This window comes from Gossypium arboreum, chromosome 7 (assembly GCF_025698485.1).
Source record: "Gossypium arboreum isolate Shixiya-1 chromosome 7, ASM2569848v2, whole genome shotgun sequence".
Classification (NCBI taxonomy): Eukaryota; Viridiplantae; Streptophyta; class Magnoliopsida; order Malvales; family Malvaceae; genus Gossypium; species Gossypium arboreum.
The window spans coordinates 93,238,127-93,245,372 of record NC_069076.1 but is presented as its reverse complement, the minus strand read 5'-3'; the positions used below and the strand labels follow the sequence as shown (position 1 = coordinate 93,245,372).

Genomic DNA, 7,246 nt, shown 5'->3' with positions numbered 1-7,246 from the left:
TATTCAAGATGAAGAAGGATTCGTTGAGGCTGAGCCATAACCGAGGCAAGAAACTGTGGTGAGCAGAGGTCAAGGTGAGGTAAGTCATGATAAAAACAAATCAGTGAATGTCAAATATAAACCTCACGTGCCATACCCCAACGAGACAAGGAAAGACCGCTCAGATGAACAATTTGGTAAATTCCTTAAACTCTTAAAAAAATTACACATTAACTTACCGTTTATTGAAGCTCTATCACAGATGCCAAACGCAATGAAATTTTTAAAGGAGCTTTTAGCAAATAAGCGGAAGGTGGATGAGGCATCGCATGTAGAGCTAAACGCAGTTTGCTCAGCTATTCTACAGAATAAGCTACCCAACAAATTAAAAGATCTAGGGAGTTTTACAATTTCTTGCTTAATTGGTAGTTTAGATGTTAATAATGCATTAGCTGATTTCGAGGCTAGTATTAACATCATGCCATACAAAATGTTCCAACAATTAGGTCTTGGGAAACCCAAACAAACTAGGATGAGCATTCGATTAGCAGATAAAACTATAAGATTTCCTAGGGGTATTATTGAAGATGTGCTAGTTAAAATCGATAAATTTATATTTCCCGTTGACTTCATTATTCTCGACATAGAGGAGGATAGCAACACTCCTTTGATTTTAGGAAAGCCCTTTTTAGCAACTGCTAAAACGATTATTGATGTTGGCACAGGTGAGCTCACACTTCGTGTAGGAGATGAAACAATCACCCTTCAAGCTCACAATTCTGGCAACACATCAAAAATTGAAGGTGATCGTCTAAACCATTCTACTAAAACTGACAATATGATACAACCCACTTTGCAGGAGATGAGTCTGAAGGAAGTACATGAACCATTCTTAAGCAATATTCTTTTGGCGCAGGACTTATGGACTAATGAGCCTACACTACCACCAGAGTATCCTCCTCCACCCTCACACCAATTATTCTCCAAAACTCTAGATCAAGGAAATTCATTCATCACTTAGGAAGTTTCACTTCTTTCCCTAACTTATTTTTGTACTCTTTTCTATATATCTATCTTTCTACATTAAGGGCAATGTACATCTTAAGTGTGGGGGTATTCATTTCACTATCAGAAAAATCCCTAAATGATTGCCTTGTTCTCTTGAAAAGCTCTCATATCATGTTTAGGATAAATTTTGATTGATTTATGATTTTTATTGATATATCTTAAATTAAAAGATAGGCATTCATGCACTGATTATTTAAACTTTAAAGACATTAGAAAATTAAGCATGATCAGTTGATTTTTGAAGAATTAAAAACTTTTAGGTTGTTTCCCTAAGTCTAGGTATTATTTTGAGTTGGAATTCATAAGTTTAAACATCAGAAAGCTATAATTTTTGTGAGATCTTGAGCCTTCAAGAGTATCTATTAATTCTTTCATGCTCACTTTTATTATGAGTACATCAGTATTGAACTGTTATACTAGAACTTGCTTGATTATGCATGTCAAGACCACACCATTTGATTTGATATCTCAAAATGATTAAGGCACTTAGTGTAACACCCCAAACCCGGCCCAGACGTTATGGCCGAATCTGACGTGCCACATTGGAGTTGAAAACCCACGTTCCGTTTTAGTGTTTTAAAACCATACATTTTATTGAGTTAACAAAGTGTATGGAAGTCGGGCACCGGTAGATATCCGAGACAGAGGAGGTGAGCCATGAAGGCGCTAAGTACCAAGCTCTTTAATTGGATCCAATCCTAGACATGCCCACAACCATAGCCACACTTTGTTATATCGAGTTTAAATTTGTTTAAGTGGACGTCTTTGGTAAATCGATTAATCGTGGTGTTGAGATATTTTGAAAACAAGTATCATTTTGAAAACACGTCCTAAGTCTAGCCCATTTGAATAATTATTAACCAATTTTTAAAGTTATTAAAATTAAAATAATTCTGAAAAGAAATAAAAGGAAAGTTAAAATTGGCCTTATTACAACCCAAAAATAAATAATAATTAAAGGAAATTAAATGAAAACCAACACTTATTTAAAAGCCCAAAGATGATCACCGTGGCCACTCTGAATCCTCTCCGGCCCAAGTCCCCACATCAAGGCTCACCTGCAAGGTTAAGGAAAGGGGGGGTGAGTTTGGAAACTCAGTGTGGAACAAGCCCCTTTCAGAGCCCAAAATAATAACGGCCTGTTGGGTCTAAGCCCAAATCCAATCTCAATCATGCACTGGGCCGTAGCCCTTTTCATATTTCATATTTCATATCTTGGGCAAGCCTTTTCATATTTCATATTCTTGGGCAAGCCTTTTCATATTTCATATTCTTGGGCGAAGCCTTTATCAGAAACGGTATGGCCCTTAGGCCCATTTCAATGTCACATATAATTTCAATGAAAGAATGCAACCCATTTGGGGAGACTACTCAACCCACCATCCGCTACTCTCCACCCGTACCAACCAACACACCATGTGGGGATTAACTTAACCCACCCCGCCAAACTCTCCACTGGCAGCATAGCTGCTTTATCATATAACTGGAGGCCTAGCCTCTTTTAATAACTGGGGCAAAAGCCCTTTCAATAATTGGGGCATAAGCCCTTTTATAACTAGGGCATAAGCCCTTTTGATAACTGGGGCATAAGCCCTTTTTCACTTCCTCCATCCATATAAAAACCCAACCCAATGCATTTATGATTACCTCATGTGCATATCATACATTTCATGTGCATATCATACATACCATATTTATCAAAATCCCATGTATTAAAATCATACATAAACTCTAGGGGTATAATGGTCATTTTTACCTAGGGGCAAAACGGTCATTTTCATGGTATAAGGGTAATCTCATAATTTTACCAAAAATTAGGGTTCCCATGTTCATTAATGATTACTAACAATCCATGGGTGCAAACAGTGATTCTGGCCCATTTTTAGCGAAATCGAGTTATTGGGCCTAAAACCCCTAATGGGCCCTACTTAGCCAATTTCGTCATCTAGGCCCATTTCGCCTATATTCCATAACGGTTTTAACAGTCTTATCATGCCATATAATGATTTCGTTTTCTACCAATTTTACCCAAATGGGCCCGAAAGCCCAATGGGCCCCACTTCGGCCCCTCGAGGCCCAACTTACCAAGAACGCCAAAAATCACATTCTTACCGTTTCCATCGTTCTCGATCACCGTCTCATCGATTCTAACTAACTAGTGAGCGTTCATTGCTCACAAGTCCTCGAAATGCCGTAATTAGGCTTTTCAAGATTTCGCTTTTCGGCATTTTATCGCTTTAAGCTATAAAAGGGTTCGTTACACACCTGATTTGCGATATTCCTTGACGAGATCTCCTATGCGATTTCTCCTATAATCAATTGTTAAATAGATTAGCTCGTAATAATTGAACCAAATTAAGAACTTTCCAATATTAACACTTACACATTCGGCCACCATCCATAATGGCCTTAGGCACCTTACCTTTGTCGCGATTGATGACTAGGCTTAGCTACTCCGTGATCCAAGCTACTCCAAATCGACACTACACCTTGCTGCTCCTTCAATAAATAAACCAAAATATTAAAAGAAGACCCCATAGAGTCTATGCCCATATTCGCCATCTCCCTAAACTTGGAGTTTGACTTTTGACCAAAGCTACACTAGGAATTGTTTAGAGTTTGAACACTTACCACGTCTTTCTCCTCTTGAATCCGGATGCCTAAAAGGTAAGGGAATCGAACGCCAACTATTGAGAAGGAAGAAAAGGTTGCTGGTCACAAAGAATCGGCACCCCTATCTTCATCGATTCGCTTTTTGCGGCACTTGGCAAAAATAGAGATAAAGGAAAACAATGGTGAATGAAAGGAAATAGTGGGCTGATTTGAAAGAAAGAAAAAGGAAGAAAATTGAGTAGAAGGGAGGTAGATTCGGCTGGAAAAGAAAGAGAGAAAAAGCTACACACCAAAGAACAAAATCGGCATAACTAAGACCTTAATGCCGAAATTACTAACCTAATACCCCTCTGCCGAAAATCCCCTCTCCAAACTCCCTTATTCGCCAACTCTATCTCCATATCACATCCCTAAAATCTCTCCCTTATCCCTCCTTAATTTATGCATTTGACTTGATCCAACTCTCTCCTCTTACGTAATCCACTCGGGTTCCAACACTTACCCTTCCTGCACAAAAATAAATACTCCTATTTGCCAACACAGGGAATCGATCCCAGGTCTTCCCCCAACACTTACACGCCACCTTTCAAGCTCCCTAGTGGCGTCACTTAGCCACTTTGCTAGAGGATCTTTTTGTGATACACTTTACCCACAACTTAATATAAGGGAACCTAGCCAGAACCCCTAACTCCTAAGTCCAAAATTTAAAAATTCCACCAGGTTTTGGCCAACTCATGGGCCTTCCATAAGCCTATTTACATACCCAAATTATGAATTCCATCATCACCTACCAAATTTTAGAAATTTACTTAAAATATCAAGAATCGCGAAAAACTCGAAAATCGAGGATGTTACAACTCTACCCTCACGAAAGAAATTTGACCTCGAAATTTACTTGGTCCAAATAGTTGAGGGTCTCACGACGCATTGCCTCTTCGGTCTCCCAAGTAGCTTCTTCCTTGCCATGGTTCCTCCAAAGTACCTTCACCAACGGGACTGACCTCCTTCTCAACACCTTGACATTACGATCAAGTATTTGCACAGTTCCTCTTCAAAGGTCAAATCCATTGTACCTCAATTTACGCAATCGCACGATATGAGTTGGGTCAGAACGATATCGCCTTAGCATGGACACATGGAAGACATTGTGAATGCGATCCAGTTCTGGAGGTAACTCTAGCTGATAAGCCACCGGCCCTATCCGCTTAATGATTCGGTAAGGCCCAATAAACCGTGGGCTCAACTTACCCTTCTTACCAAATCTCAAGATCTTCTTCCAAGGCGAAACTTTCAAAAAGACCATGTCTCCTACCGCATATTCAATATCCTTACGCTTCAGATCGGCATAAGACTTTTGTCGATCCGCCGCCTCTTTTAACCTCTTCCTGATTACCTTAATCTTGTCTTGAGATTCGCCACCAACTCTGGTCCAAGTATTTGCCTTTCCCCCAATTCTGCCCAACAAGTAGGCGAGCAACACCTTCGCCCATATAGTGCCTCATATGGAGCCATCTGAATACTTGCTTGATAACTGTTGTTATACGCGAACTCCGCTAAGGGCAAATGGTCCTCCCAGCTGCCTTTAAACTCAATAGCACAACCCCTCAACATATCCTCTAAAATCTGAATAACCCTCTCTGACTGCCCATCCGACTGAGGGTGAAAAGTCGTCTTGAAATCAATCGCGTTCCCAATGCCTCATGCAACTTCTGCCAAAACCGAGATGTAAACCTTGGGTCTCGGTGCTGAAATTATCGATCTTGGCACACCATGCAACCGTACTATTTCCGCCACATACAATCCGCCAACTTCAAGTGAGTAATCGGTTCGGACGGTATGAAATGAGCAGATTTTGTGAGTCTATCCACAATCACCCAAACCGAATCCTTCTTAGAAGGTGTCAACGGCAACCCACTTACAAAGTCCATAGTTACCCTTTCCCACTTCCAAAGTGGTATCTTTACTACATTTGTAACAATCCAGAAGGTAGTTGATGCTCGGCCTTCACTTGTTGACATGTCAAACATCTCCCAACAAATTCGGTCACTTCTCGCTTAAGCCCAGGCCACCAATATTGCTCTCGCAAGTCTCGATACAACTTACTGCCTCCTGGATGCATAGTACAAGGTCCATTATGTGCCTCTTTCAAAATCATCAATCTCAAATCGGAGTTCTTCGGCATACAAATTCTCCCTCGAAAACAAAGAATTCCCTCACTATTCAACCCAAAGTCAAGATTCTCCCCCTTCTTAACTTGCCGAAACCGAGCAACCAACTACTCGTCCTCCAGCTGTTGCTTCTTAATCTGTTCTACCCAAGTCGGTCTCACCTGTAACTCTGCCAACAAACTCCCGTCGGCATACAAACTTAGACGAGCAAACATCGCCTTTAATTCCGCCACAGCCCTTCGACTTAACGCATCAGCCACGACATTCGCCTTACCTGGGTGGTACTCAATCGAACAGTCATAGTCCTTTAACAACTCTATCCACCTTCGCTGCCTAAGATTCAGCTCCTTTTGAGTCAGCAAGTACTTAAGACTCTTGTGATCCGTATAGATGATGCATTTCTCTCCATACAGGTAATGCCTCCATATCTTAAGTGCAAAGATTACCGCTGCCAATTCCAAGTCATGCGTAGGGTAGTTCACCTCATGTGGCTTAAGCTGTCGTGAAGCATAAGCGACCACTTTACCCTCTTGCATCAACACGCAGCCCAAACCTACATGTAACGCATCGCTGTACACCGTGAAATCCTTTCCAGACTCTGGCTGAATCAAAACTGGCGCTTCCGTCAAAACCTTCTTCAACTTTTCAAAAGCCTCTTGCTGCTTATCTGTCCAAACAAAAGGTGCTCCCTTCCTTATAAGTTTCGTTAACGGTGCTGCCATCACAGAAAATCCTTCCACGAATCTCCGATAATAACCTGCCAACCCCAGAAAACTTCGAATTTCTATTACCGACTTCGGTGGCTTCCATTCCAAAATGGCTTCAATCTTTCGAGGGTCCACCTTGATCCCTTCAGCAGACACAACATGCCCCAAGAAGGTAACTTCCTTCAGCCAAAACTCGCACTTACTAAACTTTGCATAAAGTTGCTTCTCCCTTAACACTTGCAGCACTACACGAAGATGCTCATCATGCTTCTCTTCCGTTTCCGAATACACCAAGATATCATCAATAAAAACGACTACGAACCGATCCAAGTATGGCTGGAATACCCGATTCATCAAATCCATGAATGCCGCCGGTGCATTAGTCAACCCAAATGGCATTACCAGAAACTCGTAATGTCCGTATCGAGTCCTGAACGCCGTCTTATAAATATCCCCCTCTTTAACTCTTAATTGATGATATCCCGACCGAAGGTCGATCTTAGAAAACACCGAGGCTCCTTTTAATTGGTCGAACAGATCATCGATTCTTGGTAACGGATACTTGTTCTTGATAGTCAGCTTATTCAACTGCCGATAGTCAATACACATTCGCATAGTCCCATCTTTCTTCTTTACGAACAGTACTGCTTATTCAACAGCAGCAGTGATATGAAATCGAAAAATCACCAAAAATAGTAGAAGTGGAATTAA

The 7,246-nt window shown here is 41.0% G+C and overlaps 1 long non-coding RNA gene across 1 annotated transcript; it reads right to left on the bottom strand.

Annotated features, from left to right (window-relative positions):
- Window positions 1-1,911: 1,911 nt before the first annotated feature.
- LOC128295322 (uncharacterized) lies at window positions 1,912-3,358 on the bottom strand. Its single transcript, XR_008285683.1, has 2 exons — window positions 3,313-3,358; window positions 1,912-2,105 (listed from the first exon to the last, which is right to left on the bottom strand). It is a non-coding gene; the product is annotated as an uncharacterized LOC128295322 (long non-coding RNA).
- Window positions 3,359-7,246: the final 3,888 nt, after the last annotated feature.